We start from the raw sequence: 20671 nt of genomic DNA on the forward strand, positions 1-20671 counted from the left end.
GAGCGAATTAAAAAACAGACTATGGTTCTCTTTATGCTTCCAGGAGGTTGAGGTGATGGATCTGTGTTGATCCATCCTTGTCAGGGTGCACAACCTCATAGTCCATATCCTGTACTCACTGTATGACCAGCAACAGTCCACTTTGTGAGTAATTTTGTGCCGGATGATGAAAATTGTCTTAACTTGGAGCCTCTGTTGTACAGGTATTGTTGATGTTTTTTTTCAGCCTGGAACTAATTCTCCCATGACAACCTCCAAAGTGTGTGGAGTTTTGCTCTCAGGTCCAGGAAATACTGAATTAAATTTTTTACTTCGGCTTGGACCGTCCTCCCAGTTTACCTTAATCAGGTCCAACACACCACGTGGTTTTTCGCTAAAACGGCAGTATCCAAATTGTGTGGGGTTAGGGTCAGAACACCTGCAGGAAAGGTTCTTAATCGGTGCAATGTGATTTGGGTGACAGTGCTCAGACTGCCACCCCCGCGAAACGGATAAGCGGGAGAAAATGGATGGATGTTTATCCTCGTGAATGAATTTACTCATGGTCATGGATTTCAAGGTCTTACTTGAAATGGATGGTAGACACTGGTCTGAATAGACTTAATGCCAAGTAAGCCGAGTGGCTTCTTAAGTGTGTCAGATATGAATGAGGTGCCGTGGTCATTGAGGATCTCGGGAGGTGACCTGAAACAGTGCATGTGCACCATCTTTGCAGAGATGGGGCGAAGCAGCACTGGCTCTGGCTATCGTGTTACGTACTCCGCCAGGACTAACAAAAATTGATAGCCAATTGTACTCCGGTAAAATGGCCTGATGAGGTACGCTCAAATGGGAGCTCCTTCAATGATAGAGGGCACGCAAGTGATTTTGGGATGCCCAGTTGGTTAACCAACCATCATTCCAGACAGGATGTGCTGTCCAGATGCCCTGCCAATTAAAATGAGACAATAATTTACGCCAGAGTCTTTTTTTTTTTTTTTCTTTTTCCCTTGTCCTGTTCGGCAGCTTGGGCCAACAATATTATGTGATTGAGAGCCTTCGGAGTCAGTTTTTGCTCTTGCAACAGGAAGAGACCTGGAGTCTCATACAATACCCTTGTTCGTGCTACATATATTATTTGCAGTTATCACACAGTAACATGATTTTCTAGATTAAACCAGCCTGAGCAGCTCTATCTAGACAGTCATATGAAGCAGGAACATGAATTAACAAAGAGGCAACAACACAAGAGGAACATGATTTTGAGAGTTTGAGCAAATGATGACAGAAAACAAGCAACTTCAGCAACACCTTTCGTGAGGAGTGGAAGTGTGTGTGTGTGTGTGTGTGTGTGTGTGTGTGTGTGTGTGTGTGTGTGTGTGTGTGTGTGTGTGTGTGTGTGTGTGTGCAAAGTCGGGGGAGGACCCAGACTGCAGTTAAATAGCCTGGACCCCCCACCCTAAGCACCGCCCCACTGTTCCCTATTGTGGAGTGAAGTAAGGTGATGTAAGGCAGGGAGGGTTGTGAGGGAGGGCGTTCCCCCCGTCGCTAGGACCGTGGCCGAGCTGGACCCCTCGCGCTGTGCGAGGAGGACCTGGAGCGCGGCAGCAGGGGCCAGCCCGTCCCACCGGGGGAGGGTGCAGAGGGAGGGCCCAACCCCGGCGCCGCAGCGGGCACCCCCACCAGAAAGGGGGAGGCACCCCACCCCCAGGGCCCCGACGTCCTCCCCCAGTCCGACGGCCCAGCCGGGGCCTGATGCCCAGCAACCCCACCCCACCCCAGCGGGAGCACCCCCGGCCCAGAGCAGGGCCCCCCGCACACACACATCTCCCAGCACTCCCCAAGCCAGGCCACAGCCCCCCAGCATAGACGCTAGCGCCCCCCCCGAGCCCACAGAGCCGCCAACCACCCAAGCCACGACGCCCCAACCACTGACTCCTCCCCGAGCCCCGGGGTGGAGCCACCGCCAGAGTTTTGTCATAGCTAATGTGACGAGTCATAGGGTTATAATGAAACACTGATTATAGCTCATTAACGCTCTTTATAAAAAACAATTCCTGGCGGCTTCTTGGAACAAAGAACTGGGTGTTTTTTAAGGACTGTCTGGACGTTACGTCACTTGAATGCTCTTTAATTAATTAACAGAAAATGTGGTTTGCAGGGCGGGCCAAACTATCATCAGTATCAAAAGCAGGTCTAAAGTGTCATCACGAGGCTGTTTGAGTAGAAAATCTTCCATGGGGTGTATTAATGGAACCTGTGCTGTCACCTGTGAGGAGTCACCTTACGTCACCACTGAGCACCACAAAACACCACAAAACACAACATTGTCTGGGATGAGCACACCCCAACACACTGTCCTACCAGGTTATTAAACCCTGACTAATCAGTACCACATTTCAGGGGGTGTACCAGCTGGGAACTAACCGTAGTTTCACTCGGTGAATATCCATTACACACCTTATATCCACTCAGTCCACCTTCACCAAAGCCCTGGTTGAACCAGATTCTGAAGATTCATGGACTGCATGGAGAGCGAATCCACCACAGATCAGTGTACACCCTCACCGGTACACTGTATGGCTTCGGTGGACATAGGGAGGGTGTAGGAGGTCCGGTGACCCGGATCACCTGGCCGACCTCCAGCTGGGGGCAGTCAGACCACAGATGTCCAGGTTGTCCACATCTCCAACACTCTTGCCCTGACCTCTGACGGTCCCCCAGTGGGCTGGGAGCCACGCCCCGAACGTCTGGGACCTGCGAAGAAGGAAGCACAGGGGCAGTGTTAGTGTGAGCGGGGCTACTATTCATGACATGTCCATGAGTCTCTGTGTGCCACATCCTCCTATGTGGAGCCGAGACTACGTGCCCAGAGCTTGGACGGACCACCATGTTGTTCTTGGCCAGGTTTATGCTGGCCTCCAGATGGACTGGGCAGTGGCAGCAAACCCACAAACTGCTCCCAGACTGCTCGGTTCTTCCGAGGGACACTCCCCGGAACAAGCGGCAATGGAGAAAGGCCAAGAGAAAGACCCAGTCTGTCCAGGACAGACTTTTGATGTCCACGAGGTTGCTTCAGGCAGCGGTTGACTGGCTGAGCGCTATCATTTGCACTTCCCCAGTCAGGAGCTGAAGTAGCCTCGCAGCCCATTCCACTGCCGAACACCGACACGTTGTCACCTTGAACATTTCAAAGAATGTCTGGTTGTTGTCTGATGCAGGCAACTGATGGAGATGGTGGTCTGGTGTCCAAGCACATCCCCTGACCAGAACAGCAGACTCTCCAACACCCTTGCCTTCTTCTCGTTCTGCTGCAGGAGGGACTCCGGATACTGTTGGTTCACAGCTCTTGCTGCATCCGGGCCATGTCCCCATCATCTTGTCCACCGCTGCCATCGACTGTGCTGGTTACTGATCTGTCATCCCGCTTGGTGCAGTTGGGCACCAGTGTTAAAATGAGACTCTTTGTATGGTAAGCTCTCCAACACAGAGAGAACTCACGTTCGACCATTTATTTTCCTCTCGTCAGTCCTTTGCTACCTTTTCAGGTCGTTCTTCCTCCTCCTTCCACGAGCGTGCTCTCCTCTTATCTCCCAGGTATTTAGCCATGAGAGGTAATTAGTCCCTGATGGGACTCAGGTGTGTTGCGTTACCTTTCTCTCTATCGCCTCCCTTGAGCTGCCTCCTCAAGTTCACCCCTACAGCTCCGCTCAACCACACCCCCCCACCTCAAATTACTATTGATAAATTACCAAACAAATCCACCATTTATACATTAATGCTTCTATCAATGAGAATGACAGGTGTGTCAGATACAGCCATATTGAATTAGTTGCTTACACAGAGGTATTGTATATTCTGGTGTAACCAAATATTATGAACCTTTTAAGAATTCAAAGATACCATCAAAAGTCAAGTTTGATAACAGGGTTGTACTTTGAGTAACCAAATCACACCCTTCCAGTTACTTCGATCTAAGAATCTAAGTTTTCAAGATGCCAAATGCAGTGATGAATCAGCTATCATGCACTTATATTTAGCATTAGGTTTCATGGTGACATCTTTAGCATCTTTATTTTACTTTACATTTACTTTTGTGCATCCTCTTCTTTAATGTACCGTGTTGTTTTTATACAGACAAAAATCTGAGATCATGCCATATATAACTGGATTGTGGGGTGTAATCCCTTTTCAATGCATAATTTACAACGTCTGCTCAGGTTCACACTGTGTTTATTAAGCCTGTTCCAGGTGGATGATACCATTCAACTAAGGTATAAAATATTAAGGCAACATCTCTCTTCTGGGCGTTTTTTGTTAGTTTTGCAAAAGATAACATGCACACATTGAAACGTGCAAAAATAATGTGGGACAAAGTAAATACAGGCTGGCTGTCAAGTTTGTGTTACGGGCTAAGAAAAACAACAAAAACTCAAATATTGTTCTGGGCAGGACAAATCTACAGCTAGTTTAGATATATTACACATCCTGTTTAATCAGGCTTAGAGTAAGGTGTGGCCTTTTTATTGTTTTTCCATGGAGCACATACTCAGGATTTATGAGGTGACATGTCTGCAAATTGTCTAAAGTATTGGGAAGAAGGGAAAATGCCAATTTTGGGGGTAACCAGAGCAGATGATGTGATTCACATGTTTGGTTTAAGACAAGTTTTATGCCCTTCCTGTGACCACAAGGGACATTTGGATTTAAGGGTGTTGACCAGAAATCCAGTGAAGCCACTGGGAAAACTGAAATTCCAATCACCGTTGACGAGTAAAAATTCATGCAGTTGTGCCGAGCTTTACTTATCAGTTCGGGAAGTCTGGACAAACCTATCGACTGAGCTGTGGAGGTCATTAGGATTTCCACAGAGACCACATAATTTTTCCAGAAGACCACAGAGATACAGACTTCAACCGTCTCCATGGCAACGCCAATCTATCTCCAGCTCTAATCCAGCCCCTCCTGATGACCTCTGATCTCTCCTGGCTCGTATCAGATATGAAGGATCACCCAAAGTGTCCTCTCATATTTGTAATGAAAGCAATCAGTTAGTTGGGACAAATCCATCAATTGCTCCAATATATTACTGCTGAAGTGTCTCAAAGGTGTTATCCTCACTAAAACGGGGTCAAATTGTAGCCAAGCATTTCTGCCATAAGTATACATGATAATGATGGCAATAATTTTAAATAAGGAACCTACTGTAAATTCAGTTTATGAAAAGAAAACGGATGTGCTTGATATTTTAACCTTAGGATGCATTTAGTTGGAAAATGTTTTAGGAGTAATTACAATTCATATATGGCTAAAATCTAAATTCCTCCTGAAATCACCATTTCTGGAAACTGGCTGATCGACGCACATGAGGACATGGGGGCTGCCTGTTGATTTTAGAGTATAATGGATCAGAATTATTCACTCATAGAGTATTCTCCCTCCAGGATACTACTCTTATGCCTTTAACCTGACAGACTTTCACTGTTCTGGCAGTGGATGAATGCATGAATGGGATATTGATGTACAAATTGCTGTTAAATAGGAAGGTTGGCATTGGTAGAAGCTCATTGTAAGATGGAATAACAATCACCAACAATGCAACCAAAGCGAACAACACCTTGACATATCCGGCACTACGAGGGAACGCCATTTGTTACTGAACAGCTTTGACAGAGAACTGCAGGTCACTTCTCCTCTTTTACAGTTACACATTTGGCAGATTTTTCTCAGAGCAGAAGTGGCTAAGAGTGTGATGTCGTCCCTCATGCTTGCAGCCTCGGGCAGAAACCAGCACACATTCTCCATCACTGAGGACAAAGCCAAGATCTTACTGGCAGCCGTCCTCACCACTGCCTCTGCAGTTTCCACCAGAGGATCCCTCAGCCTACAAAACAGGTCCACAAGGTGTTTTTCTGTGATGACAGGGCAATATTGAATGTGGAATAAGCAAATTCTTGGTAAAATTGAATAATGTTTATGTCTAATTACTTTTTTTACGACGTCAAACGCTGACAAAATTTAAAATGCCACTGCTTCAAGTCTCACTGATCACCTGACGTCTTTTCGTCTTTTAGCAACATATTCAATCCTTTTCAGGCACGTGGAGGTAAAGATCATTATTTTTTAATTTTTTTAATTTGCCAGACAGCTATTTGTTGTTATGGGTTAATTATTATAACTTGGGTATTTCACCTTAAAGATAACCAGAGGTGTAGCCATGTTACTACAAATGATTAATTGTTGAACAACAATATATGAAAAAAAAATTTGGTAATGGTACTTGTAAATGTTATTTTACTAACATTCAGGTACAATTCACAATATGTGATCTATCAAACTACTTTTATAATGACAAGTCATGACATTTTGAGCTTCTTTTTGTGGCTGATAAGTTTGTCTTACAACAGGAAAAATATTTTACTTGACAACTAATTGTTCAGAAAACAAATCACTCGTGTGTAATTTTCATATTCCTTGTTTAACGTGTTTGATTGTTGTTTGTCTGAGAACTCTGCTCTCAAATTAAACTGAATGTCTGCTATTAACACTGTTTGAAAAAGTAACTGATAATTTGAATAGATTTTAGGAGGAGATGCTTCAGATTTCTCAAAAAGAAAAACCTGCAATAGTTTGTTTACTTGTACAATCTAAGTAGTGCTGTCACAATAACACATTTTCAGTACTCTTTGCACCTCTGAGTACAAATTCCCCTCTCTTTGGTTTCTGAAATGAATCTTCACCCGACATGTGGCACGGTGGCGCAATGGTTAGCACTTTTCTTTTGGGTCTATGTTGAGTATGCATGTTCAGCTCTGTGCATTTTCTCCTGGTATTAGAAAACTGCTTAAGCATGTACTCTGACTCTAAGCCTGCTGCAGCTCCTGGTACTGCGTAGACGATAAAGCTGTTATAGATGGATATATCCTTGACATCGTCAAAATCATGTACTCAGACCACAAAGTATTACTACCTGATTGCCTGAGAGGCATTGGAGCTGCTGGGCAGGCTGCAGGATAAAATACAATAGAAGTGCAACGTGCTGAGAAAGGTTCAGCAATCAACTACAGTCAAAGAGTTTTTCATCACATCTCCTCACTTGAACTGGTGTCCACTCTGAACCCACGTGGCCAGATGTTTTTCGTCAATCGTTATGGCAGGTAGATGATGCACATCCTGTTCTCACCTCACTAACTGGTATGGACAAGTGTGTGCTTTGTGAACGGCCCATTTCGGTCCACACTACATTATACATTTGTTCATGAAATGAGGCCCTGCAGCAACCAATAATGAAATAATGGGCCAACAACATCATACCTGCCAATACTGACAATCAATAATAAGCATTGCGGATGGCATAGTTGTCATACAATTATTTATGTCCTGACTTATTTACATGCTAAAATCTGTACAGCAGCATTCTTAAAAGAGCTGGTTGTTTCTGATATATTTAACTGCGTTTCTAGCTGTTTGTTGGTCAGTTGAGGCATGTGATGGTTGGTGTCTGAGAATTGTAGACTATAGTCAAAACTATTCCAGAAAGTATACGTACTCCTTATAAGAGGAGTGTGTTGCATAGCATATAACACATGCTATGCAGCTCTCTGTCTCAATTATGGTTGTACAGGCTTCATTACATTCAAAATGGCCAAAATCATTACATTACTGGCAGTTATTACGTTATTGGCCATTATTACATTATTGGCTGCTGCAGGCTCCCACATTGCATCTTCAATCCTCACGCAGCACTTTTTATTTGTATAGAGAAAAGCTACTCTGCACTGATTGTACAAAGCCAAATTAGTTGAAATGAAAGTATCCCATTTCCTACTTCTGCTTCAGCTGCCTTGATGTTGGGAGGGTGATTCTTACGCATTGTGATGACTGGAGGCTTCGAGGCCCTTATCCTCAAGCATTTCTCCACTTAGTCGAAGGTTTCCAGCTCCAGGAAAGACTCTTTGGTGGGACCAACAACGCTGTTGAAGAAATTGTAGGGGAAGTTTCCTGCTGCCGGGAGCTCAAAGCTGAGCTCACACTTTAACCTCAACAGATTATCATAAATTCTCACCCTCACTTTATTTGTCATATTTTAAGCTGAGGGTACACAGAAGGAAGAGCAAGTTAAACAAGGGTAACAGCATTATATTAACTGATAGTTTTCTGTTTTTACAAATCAGTGCCAAATTTTACTTTTGAAGTATAGGTATATTTAAAATTATGTTAACATCATTGGTCATATTTACCTTCACCATAGAAAGTTGGGGCAAAGATTATGTTATGGTCCGCCTGCATTCATTGGTTTGTATGTATGTATGTATGTATGTATGTATGTATGTATGTATGTATGTATGTATGTATGTATGTATGAATGTATGTATGTATGTATGTATGTATGTATGTATGTATGTATGTATGTATGTAACCAACTTTTTGCAAAAATTATTCTCCCAAATTGCATGAAAGTTTTAGGCATGATTAGCCTTTATTGAAGGATGGTTCCATTACGATTGGTCAAGGTCAAGGTCTAAGTCACAAAATGTTACATGGAACTTGTAAAATAAGTGTACATCAGTGTCAAACAGTGACAACATGAAGCATTTAAATGACCATGACAAATGATGGAAGGAGTGGTGTGGTGAGTCAAATCACCTTGTGATTGGTTTCCATGGTGACAAGAGTAGTTTGTCAAATATTTCTATACTAATAAGACGTGAACTAAAAAGTTTTAAATTTATTAAACATTCAATTGATAAAGTTCATTTGAGACTCAGTATCTGAAGGTTTGATTCCCCCTGTCTACAGGTCGAAGTGTCATTGAGCAAGACACTGAACCCCAAACTGCTCCCGATGGATGAATCGAGCTCTTGGCAGAGCAGTAAGTTTGGTGTGTGAGTGCGTGTGTGAATGGATGACTGTAATTAACAGTGTAAAGCACTTTGGGTATCACTCAGGCAGTGGAAAAAGCGCTATGTAGGTGGAATCCATTTAGCAATCCAAAGCTTTTGGGACTGGAGGAAAAAGTTTAACATATTTGACGCTCTGCAAAAATTCAAGTACAAATGACACAATACTGCTAAATGGTTTAGATGACATGAAAAATGTGAATCTAAACAGAATACAACGATTTGCAAACATGACTAACAGAACTAAAATGCAAAGTCTTTACTTTCAATGACAACAACCACACACAATACTTGGCCATTGTGTTGCAGACAATTTGTGCTCGTTTACAGTTAATAATGTGCTCACCACTGTAAATGATAGTGCAGCTGAGCACTACTTATTCAAAGTGAAGTGACTCCAGTGTTTCCCTTTAATAGTCTCCCTCATGGTGTCATGTTTTAATAATATTGTAGTGTTGCTGTGACACATTGGCTCTGTTGTCAGTGCCGCGTGGGTCTGTCTAATGACCAATTCCGCACAAGTTACATCAATTAATTTAAAGTTAAATGGTGGTGCACTCTGTCCATCTGAGTTAATCAGCCATTCAAATCAGATATTGTTAACAGTACGCGCTGCTGCAAAGTAATTTTTAGGAGTCAAGGCGTCGACGGGACATTTAAGGATGGCTCATCATGTCTGCTGCTGGAAATATCTGAATCTTCAGGAACCCAGAAAGGCTTTGGTACCAAGTCGTTTGTGTAGCTGTAGCATTAAAGTCCCTTTCCAATGAAGCTTGAGTTTTCTCCTGCTTCACTTTGAATTCTACTGGCCTGATTTCTTAAATAACATATTGTATCTCCCACAAGACAAACTGCATGCTTCTGAAAATAGACTTTACTTTGCACATGATTGTAATAAGAGTAACACCATGAACGACATGTGCAAACACCAGCGTTCAAACAGGTGCCTACATGAGAACAACCTTCTGGAACCGGTTAGACTTTGATGCTCATTTGTTTGCAAACTTCCCACAGAAAGGCCTGGCCAGTATTTAAACCCACGACCTTCTCACTGTGAGGCAAAAGAGCCAGCTCCACCATGCATCCCATAGTAAATCTTATTTATTAATCAATGAGCATAGAATCCTCCCACTATGTTGTGCAATCCGAAACACGTGGCCAGTGTGTTAAATTCATGAAAGTAAACACAGTAGTTGGTAAAGAGGTGTCAACAAAGGACCAGCTTCAAGTGAAGCAATGCTTAAACACAGGAAAAACTACGGGATCAAAACTGTGAGAATATTCAGGAACCAGTTCTCTGCCATCACAACCTGGCCAAGAGGCAGCAAAAAAACCCAACGACATAGAGACAAACATACATAAAAAAGGAAGTATGAATTGCAGTGTTTTATATTAAGAAACAAATTGATAAAAAGTCAAGTGCAGTGATCCTTCATTATTGGTTGTATGGTATTTGTGAAAGAGGAGAGTAGAACGTTTTCAGGTCTGTTTCAGGGGATTCCTGTCGTTTGGAGCAGAAAACTAAAATGAGGAGCGTCCAAAGGAGGTTTTGGCTTTAGGTCTGACCAGACTGATGAATCTAGTTGAAGACAGACTGGGATTTGTGCTGTGGAACAGTTTGAGTGTGAACCTCAAGAGATGTCCAAACATAAAACAGTTCAATCAAAGATATAAAGATGAAGGAGTGTGAGGATGGCTACATGCTGTATATTTCTACATGTGAGTATATGTGTAAATACATTTCTATTCATATAAATTGTATATATATAATTTATGTATGTATAATTGGATATGGTCAAACTATTTCTTTATATTTGTTCTATATTACATATCATTAATTATTAAAAGAAATATGTACCTTTTCATCAGTTTGTCGTGTTATATATTATTTATGGAGAAGGGGTGAGATTTAATAAGTTGTACTTCTTCCCACTGCTTTTCGGACATGCTATCTGAGTATATTGTTCTGCTGTAATTATTCAGTTTGTGTGGTGAAGTATATTTGGTTATCTGGTGTGCACTGTGGACTTACTATTGACTTTGAGGATGTCTGAAATAAGATGAAAAAATGAAATGAAATGAGTGAATATTGAAAAAAGACAGGGGATGCAGAGGAGTTTTCCCAACAAGAGCTTTGTATTTGAAGTGAAACCAGTGAGTTTGTGTATGGGCATGCAGAGAGGGACAGTTTTTTTCAGGAAATACAGGCAACCATGCTGAATGGAGCTCCGGTGGAGAGCACCAAAGTAAATAAAATCCAGCTTGTCGAGGAGAGACAGCTTCCACAAGTCTGTGCACACCATATCTGGTTGGCGTCTCTTCTCATATGCACAAAGCTTTAGTAGATAAAGCTCTTATTTTCTTTTTCTCAACCAGATGTTGACTGGCAGCTGTGCAGAGAAGTTTTTCTAGTGTCTCGGTTCTCTCAGCTCGTTCCCAATGAGTCATCTTCGGCACAACCTTTTGCTCCTGTGGTGTCCCACAACATCGTGTCACTGGTGATGGAGAAAAGCAAACAGTTATTCTTTCTTTCATTTCTTCTCAGGAGTTCCGCTCTTAAGTTTCTCACAATGTTTGTCCTGAATTTGCTCCTCTTTTGCAGTGTGCGTGTCCTCATTTCTTTTGACACACGCATGTTTTACGAATAACTCCTTGACTGTGCTACAGGTAGAATGCTCTGTAGTGTGCATTTTTATTTTTTGCCAGGCATTTGTTCTATAATTAGGTTTCTAACTTCAGTGTAATGTGCACCCTATGCATAGTGCGTACTGTGCAGACAGTGTGCGAATGGCCCTGCGAATGCCGGTCTGAAAATGTCTCTGGTTTACGCAACAAGTTCAGTATGACATTAGTTTTTGAAAGCAGATACTCAAATAATCCTAGTTGATGGTAAGGACAACTCTATCTGTATTTACAGTATATATCTCATCTAACACAACACAAATGTTGCCGCAATAAACTGATGAGAGCGAACCAACACAAGGCGAAATGCCGTGTACTGTTGTGTACTATCAGAATATTTAATGAGAGTCCTCTACGGTAATTGTTATTACCAGTAATACCATATTAGTTTGGTTGCGTCCAGTCGGGAGCAAATGAAAGGGTTTATAATCCAGCAATTTGGAAATAAACAAACCCAAAAAACAAACATGGAATGACAATGTTTGTTTTTTTAATATCGTGCAATATCTGTTGTCCACCTGACCACAAAATGTAAAAAGCAACCATTTGGGGATTGACACACTCTTATGATGCGTTCAGATTATTATCTAAATAAACTGGTCTGGACAGCAGTGATTATACATAGTAGATTCAACCACATATGAACGGGATCCTTTGAATTAATCTGGAATACAGTACTGTCCTTACAGCAACGCTATAATGGAGGCACAAAGTCCACTGGACGTCTAATGAAAGCAGCAGTGAAAACACCTTATTGCTGACTTTGTTTTTGTATTCACAAGGTGGAGGGCAGACTGAGTCTTGTAGTAACTTATTATGAATAAATTTGGATCAATGCAGCTGTTGCACTGAGCAAGTTAACCATTTGAATCAATAGACATACTGAAACTATCTAAGGTGCCAGTACGTGTTTGCAAACACTTAAGGGACATGTTGAAGTTTGTTAACTATACAACATAGATGCAGTTCCAAGGCCATATAAGATGGTAGCCAAACAAACAAAACACTTTTTTTATTAGGCTTCATTACAAATTATCACACCAAGTTAATGTGTTAACATTTTTCTATATACAAGTGAACAAAGGGTGTAACATTGACCTTGCAGTTACAGTAATTCCATTTAACAAACAGGTTTAACAGGCTCTCAGACTGACCGTAGCCAGTGGTTTATATTCACAGATTAACCATTCTGCCTCCTTATGTTCGACCTTGTAGGACCGACGAGCGTCATGCAGGGCAAAGCGCTTTTCTTCTTATCCATGAAATACTTGCACATAAACCCAAGCATCAAAAATCGCAGAGTCATTGAACAGGTTCAGGTCACATAATGGATTATCACTATGTTTTCCACAAGCGCAGCGGTAACTACAGAACCATCCAAAAGGTTATCCTGGCCAGACACTCCTGTTTAAGGTGGTTCACTGCTCCAACGCAACCACGAATAATGAATTTGCCAACACCAAACCTCTCAGAAAACTGAGTAATGAGTCATTACAGTCAGGTATGTAGGGACACAGATACACAGCGGTGTCAAACATGAGGCCCGAGCTGAGATGTCGGTGATGCTGTCATGAAATATATTGACCTCGTTGCTATCAACCTAGCGTCAAAGCCATGCTGTCAGGGAGAGTTTGTAAAAACATGCATAATGAAATAGTTATAGAAGTTTCATTCAACGTATTTCGCCACAGAAGGTTTCATTAAAATTGGCTTTATGTTGAGATTTGAGTAATTTATGGTCATAATTATTTTGTTTTACAAAAATATTGAATTTTTTTTAATCACATATACTCCGCACCATAAAAAAGAGAAACTTTGAAGTGTACATTTAAAGGTTGTTATGATACTATTTTACCCACTCAAGATGAGATTGGACTACTAGTGAGTGACACATGCCTCCTCATTAGACCTAGTAGTGTTACTAGTGAGGTTTGATTGACCACTCGTAGGCCAAAAATGGCACTAGTAGTAGAAAAACCATTACTAGTAAGACCCAGTCGTTCTACTAGTGTGCCCTAGTTGTTCTACTAGTGCGCGGTACTGTCTTATTAGTGAGGACAAAGAGCTTACTAGTACATGGACCTTAAGTTTGATATCAAGGATATCAAATAAATGCTCAAATGGCTTTCCATAGGACACAGACGTAAACTGAGGGGTCGTCAGGAGGGCAGTTCTCCCCGCAGTGTGGAGGCATCTCTACTATGTTATTCTGCCATCCAAGGCAGAAGTGAACAGAAGCAGAGTTTATGCCACAAGAGTACTGAAGGGGCAGGGTGGGTCTGCAGAGATACAGAGACATCAGAGCAGTGATGCTGGAAAAGCTTGTAAAGGTTAGGGTTGGCCAGTGATGCATTAGTACCATCTAGTGGCACAATGGCACCTGGAAAGGTTGTGTCTTCAATGCCAGTATGAGTCACTGCACACCATCTAGTTTATTTTGCAATTTCAAAGTTACTATAAACACACAAGGGAGAAAATGTTAAATATCGACAGGCGTCCATTTGATTTGTATGCCCATGATCTCTGTTCTCCTTTCTTCATTTTCCCTGATCAATATCCACAATCTGAACACGATAAAATGTTACATGCTCACACAGGCATCTGCAATCTCTCCATATTTCATTGGATGTGCAACGATGCCGAACTCCAAACAGCACAGTTACAACTGTACGTGTATCGTTTAATTCACTCGCACAGCAGAAGTGCGAGCACACTGACACTACAGCGGCAGAATCCAGGACTCCTCCAGGGCACAAACCGCAGCCTTCCGGGAAAAGGCAGACAGCGGTATGATCTGCCAGGGAGTGACACAGTGCAGGCTGGAGACCCCCATGAAGACACAGGTCACTGACGCAGTGCTTGTAAAAGCTGGTGGGGTCCACTTTGCCATGACAGTGTCTGAACGGTCCATTAACTTCCAGAATTTTCCTGCAAGCCTTTGGGTCAGAGAATAGGGCCCGACGCTCAGATGAACATTCTGGGCAACTTCCTTCTGGACAGCCGTCCACACTCTAAAGATCATGCCCACTTCTCCAAAGGGCTGACACAACGGTCAGCGCTGACAAACGCTCTTTTTGCGACTGCCAATTTTACTTTAAGATGATTGGAAGGAATTTAGTTTGAGTTTCAATAAAGGCCAAAAATAACACTATCATACTTTTGTGAGAAACTTGAGTTTACTGTTTCCTCTATCCTCAAAATAAATCCACGAGTAAACAAATGTAAGCGTGCAGCCGCAGTGAGACAGCCAGTTGTGACAGGGCAGTCGCCTCTTGACACCAGCAACCTGTAGAGGGTGCCAATATTACATTTGGCAGACAGTGTGGGCGTTAGTGTTCAAAATTACAGTTGAGTTTTGTGTAATGATGTGCATATTTAGTTTTGACCTATTCCAAAATGTCCCGTGAGACATGACATTTTTCCAAATCAACAAGATGCGAGCTCTTGCCTCACTGTTCTCAGTGTTTGTGCTGTTCAGCTTCATAAGCACACCACCCACACTGACCTTGACTCCACGTGTCTGTCTGTACATAAGCCTGAGAAGGCTCCAGGGTTCTGACTCAGTCCGCACACACCCTGAGACTGGTACTGACAGGTGGAAATCAAAGCCGTGTTGAACACAGGTGATTGTGTGATGTACATGTGTACTTGGCGGTCCTCCTCTCAGCCCACCAATGGGAACGCAGTATTTATCCGGTCCTCATGAGCATGAAGGGCACTGTATGTGGCAGGAAGATGCCTCACCTGCCCAGAGCGTTTGATTGCCGTGATTTTGGTCGCCAAATGAAAAGCAGGCACGTTACGACGGGTGTCACCATGTATGGGTTACGCTGGCTCGCCTCCACAACGGGCCAGCGTGCAGGGGCTTGAACTGTGTTCACCACGACAGGTGGCAGGACTGGCAGGTTGTGTCACAGGACACATTATGGCTATTCAGTGGGCAGGCCATGGCTGATAGGACAGGAAGGCCATAAGCAACAAAATAGAAGAAGAAGAAAAAAAAAAAAACCAAACTGCAGACATCAGCTCCTAAATTTGCTGACACAGTGAATATACTGTATGTTGTAATGGAGGCAGCTGTTGGGCTGTTAAGTATAATAAGCATTGCTTTAGGAAGGTGTCGGTGTAGTCGGGTGTGAAAGCATATCTGCATAAAAAATGTGAGCAAACAAGACACCTGTAGCCGACGGAACGCGGGCCGTTTCCTCAACGACACTCTAAATTGCAAGTCGCACATTTGACTCCGTAGTTACACAAATTTACTCACGACAGACGCTGCTTTTTTTCTCCACTTTCCAATCTGAAAAGCCGTGTTTTGGCAGGCAGCAACATAAACCTCCAACATCAAGCGCAGGTCCCTGAGTCATTACTTGAGCACAAGTCAAATACATTCATTGTTGTAGCAACTTCTTGGCACGAGCTGAGCGGATTTTGTGGAAACTAACACTACTCATGCGGGGAGATCCATTTACCAACTACAGTTTTCTACTGTAGCTGTTGAGCAGATCTGCGGGGGTATGTGCCTCCACGGTGTCTGGAAACCTTACGGGTTCAATATTAGGACATAGGATTAATAATTTTAACCTTTATGGTGACAAACTCATCTTAGGCAACACCATACTATCATTCATACAATATAGACTGCTCCTTCACACGACAGAAGGACAACATTAATATAAAAACGTGTATTGACTTGTCTTAACAAGTCATGACTGTAGAATGACAGGTAGCAGCTCTCGCTTGCCATTTAGCTGTGAAGAAACCCCAAAGTCAATTTGTCTTCATGCCTTCCGGAAAGAATTTCCATGATGAGATCTTATTCCTTTCTGTTTGTCTATGTTGTGACCAAACAAACATAAACAATCAGTCTTTGTACACGTATTGTGATCTCAAAAGAAAGCCGAATGGTAAAATGATTGTTTGTATCTTTAAATTCAAAATGGCCCAAACAGAGCAGACGAACATTGTCAGAAACCTCAGGAATAGCTTTGTGAAGACGTCTTCATTTATGCAAATAAATGTATTAATCTTTTGGGGGGGGGGGTTTGTGTTGCGTTTGAATAAGAGTGTGAAAGTTCACATGGCCCAAAACCCAACACTGGTTTCGCAGTAAGTGTCAGGTTCAAAAGACTTCAAATTAAAGATGCTTGCAGACAAATTATGAGCAGGCAACTGCAGCAAATAAAGTAACTGGACTTATAAAGTTCATAAACTTGCTGAGGTCTGCATTAAAAGACAAACATTCACAGAATCAAGAAGGGGAAAAAAAACCCACCCAATATAGTTGGACGGCATTTGATGTTAAGACATATTCAATCTTTGTGACACATAACACTAAAATTTAATGTTATAGTCTTACATAGGAAAAAGTAATATTATAAAAGGTGCATTATTACTTATATTTGGCAAGCAGTGAAATTGTGCTGAAGCCCCGAGGCAAACAACAGATTTTAAGTACATAATGGACCACTTAGAAGGGTGAAGCAGTTAACCTCATTTTAGATGGAATGGAAAGACACAGGGGGAAAAAGGGTTGCAAAAACAGGCTTGACAGAAAAAACAAAACAAAACAAAAACTCAATGACACATTTGATAGGATCAGCGTCACATGTTGATGAATCAACAACGGTCATATGAGTAAATGTCGCCCGATCCAGCAGAACCAGCTGCGTCTACCTCTCCCTGCACAGCCCCAGGTGTAGTTGAGGGTGGGGCTCTGTCCCCCGGGGGCAGAAAGGCCGGCTTGCAGCTCGCAGCGGCAGAGCAGTTACATCGCTCTGAGCATCCCTCGGCAGACGACATCGCCCTAATCCACACTGTGAGTCACTGTGAGCATTACCCAACTGAGCTCTGAACACTGATCAAACAAACAACCGGAGATAAAACAATTTAGGATTTCTGGAGTTAAGTCACATGCTCCACGTACAAATGGGGCTCGGCCCAGAAACAAATAAAATGACATGTTATTCACAGCACACGGAGTGACAAAGACACCACTGGTGTTCATGACTGAGCGTGCCGTGGAATTTCTGGTGAATTTGTCATGACATTTCCCAAGTTAGCCAACAGCTTTATTAGAAATTCAACAAACCCGATATTTTACGTACATTTAAAGCAGTCATTTTCACAGAAATAAGAAATGGCATGTGTAAATGTGGGTAGTTTGTAGAAAGGTTAATACAACTGCTGCTTCACTTTGTGAGAACGTCCACGGGAAAAAAAACAAAAAAAACAACTACTTTAGTCAGATTCGATGCATCCGCTTCCACTCTGCATATGTTACACTGACAACCTTCATAACAGGGCCAGAGGCGGGGGACACTGGATAAAATACCACAGGACTTAAGGCATGCGTCAACACATATATTGTATTGAGAGTTTGCGGGGCATGAGAGCACTGTGGGAGGAGAAGAAAGGCTTTATACGCTGAGCAGAGTTGAACTCGCCTCACATCAAACTGGAAAGCTCTCTGCATACAGCCTGCCAGAGTTTCAGCGAGCACAACGGAAGCATCATGTGTGCAGACTTGTTTGATTTACATGGGCTGGCACTTCATGACAGACTGACGAAGCAAGGCATGTACGTGTAAAAGACTCCAGATTAATTACACTTGCAAGACTTCTCACCTCTATAAAGTTTGACCCTGGCTCTTACTTCTTGGCGTGCAGTGGTGTAATCTATTAACCTGCGTCTAAACAAATATTCATTCATCCCATTTGACACTCACAAGTAATTTGCAAAGCCACTGAGTAATTCCATAGAAGCAGGTAACGTGGAGCACAGATCACTTCGGATGCAAATTCAGGTGTCATGATTAAGTTCCCTCTTCACTGAACAAAGACGGCCTTTTACAGACCAGTTCATGAAGACCAGGAAGACACACACACACATGGAAATGTCTCTTGCAAAACTAGTTTCTGGGTTCGGTTTGTGGTCTATTGCAACAGCATTACACATTCCTCACATAATTTTAAGGAGAGGGACTATAAGTTACTCTATGCACCAGATTGGACCCTCCGTATGTGATAAACATTGCATTTTGTAAAGCGACACCGATTTGCATGCCAGAAAAGAAGGATTGTTACATGAGCCAATTTGGCAAGGCGGAGCCCTAAGAGCACAATCGGTTTTCACGATTTAAATGTTGACATTTCAATCAATGCAAAGAAAAACCCTTTGTGTGTGTGTGTGTGCAATTACATGTTAACTCCCTAAACCCAGGGAAGCAGACCTTGGTGAATAAAAAGGAGGAGGGAAGTATTTTCCTCGACACACAGCTTTGACAGAACACACACCAGCTGCCCATTGCAAAGTGAAATCTATGATCACCGCAGCTCCTAAAGCATCTGCCACCTCTGACTGTACATTTAATGTGCCGCATGCTCTGTGCCATTCCTGGATATGACATTTTACTCCATTTGGACAAGAAAAATTGGCGCCTTGCACTGTGTCACAAACAGAGCGCAGCATATCATGTTCATCACAAAGATTTGATGACGAACACTGTTGTGGATGCAACCAGAATGAGGCTGTGGTGTGCCGCCATTGCCTCAAAATCACGATCTGCAAAAACAGCCTTCTCAGCATTGTGGTACACAAAGACTTTCCACACAGTCAGAGATATGTGACTGAAGACCTGGCAAAACAAAAAAGAGGATAACCATCAAAAATCATCATGGTTTTAAAATTAATCTAAAAGTCTAAAGCCATCCATTCATCCACTATAAATCTGATGTGCTTCCATACATTCATAAGCCCTGGTGGTTCGGCAGCATCTGGTAGGCTTAGAAGTATCATATTCATGCTTGGACATAAGGTCATCCCATATAGATTAACGTTACAGTTCCCGCAAACATCACTGAGCACCAGAGAAGAAATCGCCAGCATTCGAAACATAGAACATGAGAGCTGTATACCAAAAAAACCTTGTGTGTGTGTGTGTGGGTGTGGGTGTGTGTGTGTGTGTGTGTGTGTGTGTGTGTGTGTGTGTGTGTGTGTGTGTGTGTGTGTGTGTGTGTGTGTGTGTGTGTGTCTCTCTCTCTCTGGGCAGAAATAACTTTGCATTGACGTACATAGGGAGAAGGAGGGGGAGGGTAGAAGATATTTACCTGAAACACTAAAAGTGAAATTTACATCAATTGTTTGAAAAGAAAAAAAAAAAAAAAAAAAAAAAAGTCATAACCCTGCTAATAAAATGACAACATTTGTTTTTATTTTTCTGGCCCTTCAAATTAAAAATCTTCAGTCTCGGTTGGAGTTGAATAAACATGTACACTTGACAGTCTTCATGAGGAAATGTTAGAAGCCTCGATATAATGAACAACATTTCCCACCACTTAGCAGATATACCGTATTGGACTAACCCCACGTGAGGCCGTATGTACTTATTATCACCCTCGGGAGTATCACAGATAGTTGGACTACCTAACGCACAGTTAGCATGGCGGCTGCTCACAGAGCGTTGTGAGACAAATGACACATAATTAGCATTTCAAAGCTATTTTAGAAAAGTATAGCACTTAAATACCAATTGGAATTTGTATATAGCTTTAGGATGTTAAAATAAGCTGTCACGACCTTACAAATACAATCAGCAGTTTAACCTACACCCAGTTTGCGCAAAGAACTATGAAGAAATGCTTGTGGATCACAATACATAAGGCGTCTTGTAAAAAGGTCCACCAATCCTCTGCAGTTGAGCGCAAATAGTTACAAAAGAGAGGCTTTTAGGAGCAATAAAACTATTGGTTTGGCTTTGGCTGCACACTGTATGAGACGGTGATATCACAATCCTCAATAAAGGAGTGTATTGCACTGGAGGGTAAAATCCATATACCGGGCCTGATCAGTGCCATTAGAGGCAATTATATAATTGAAGGATCTGTGATTTGCATTTCCTGCACAGGACCCCAGAATACTGCACATGAGGTTTTCACATTAAGGTATTAAGGCTCAGGATACTTATCTGCACTATGTGAATGGTAGTGACTGTAGTGCTGTTCAAATATACCCTCGCTCTATCAACCTGTAGGAAAATAGAAGTATTTAAGCCTGAACAGGCAGTCTGAACTGTATAGTGTCGCTACAGTTTCCCTGGAGGACAAAAATGT

Source organism: Lipophrys pholis (assembly GCF_963383615.2).
Source record: "Lipophrys pholis genome assembly, chromosome: 9".
NCBI classification, from domain to species: Eukaryota; Metazoa; Chordata; class Actinopteri; order Blenniiformes; family Blenniidae; genus Lipophrys; species Lipophrys pholis.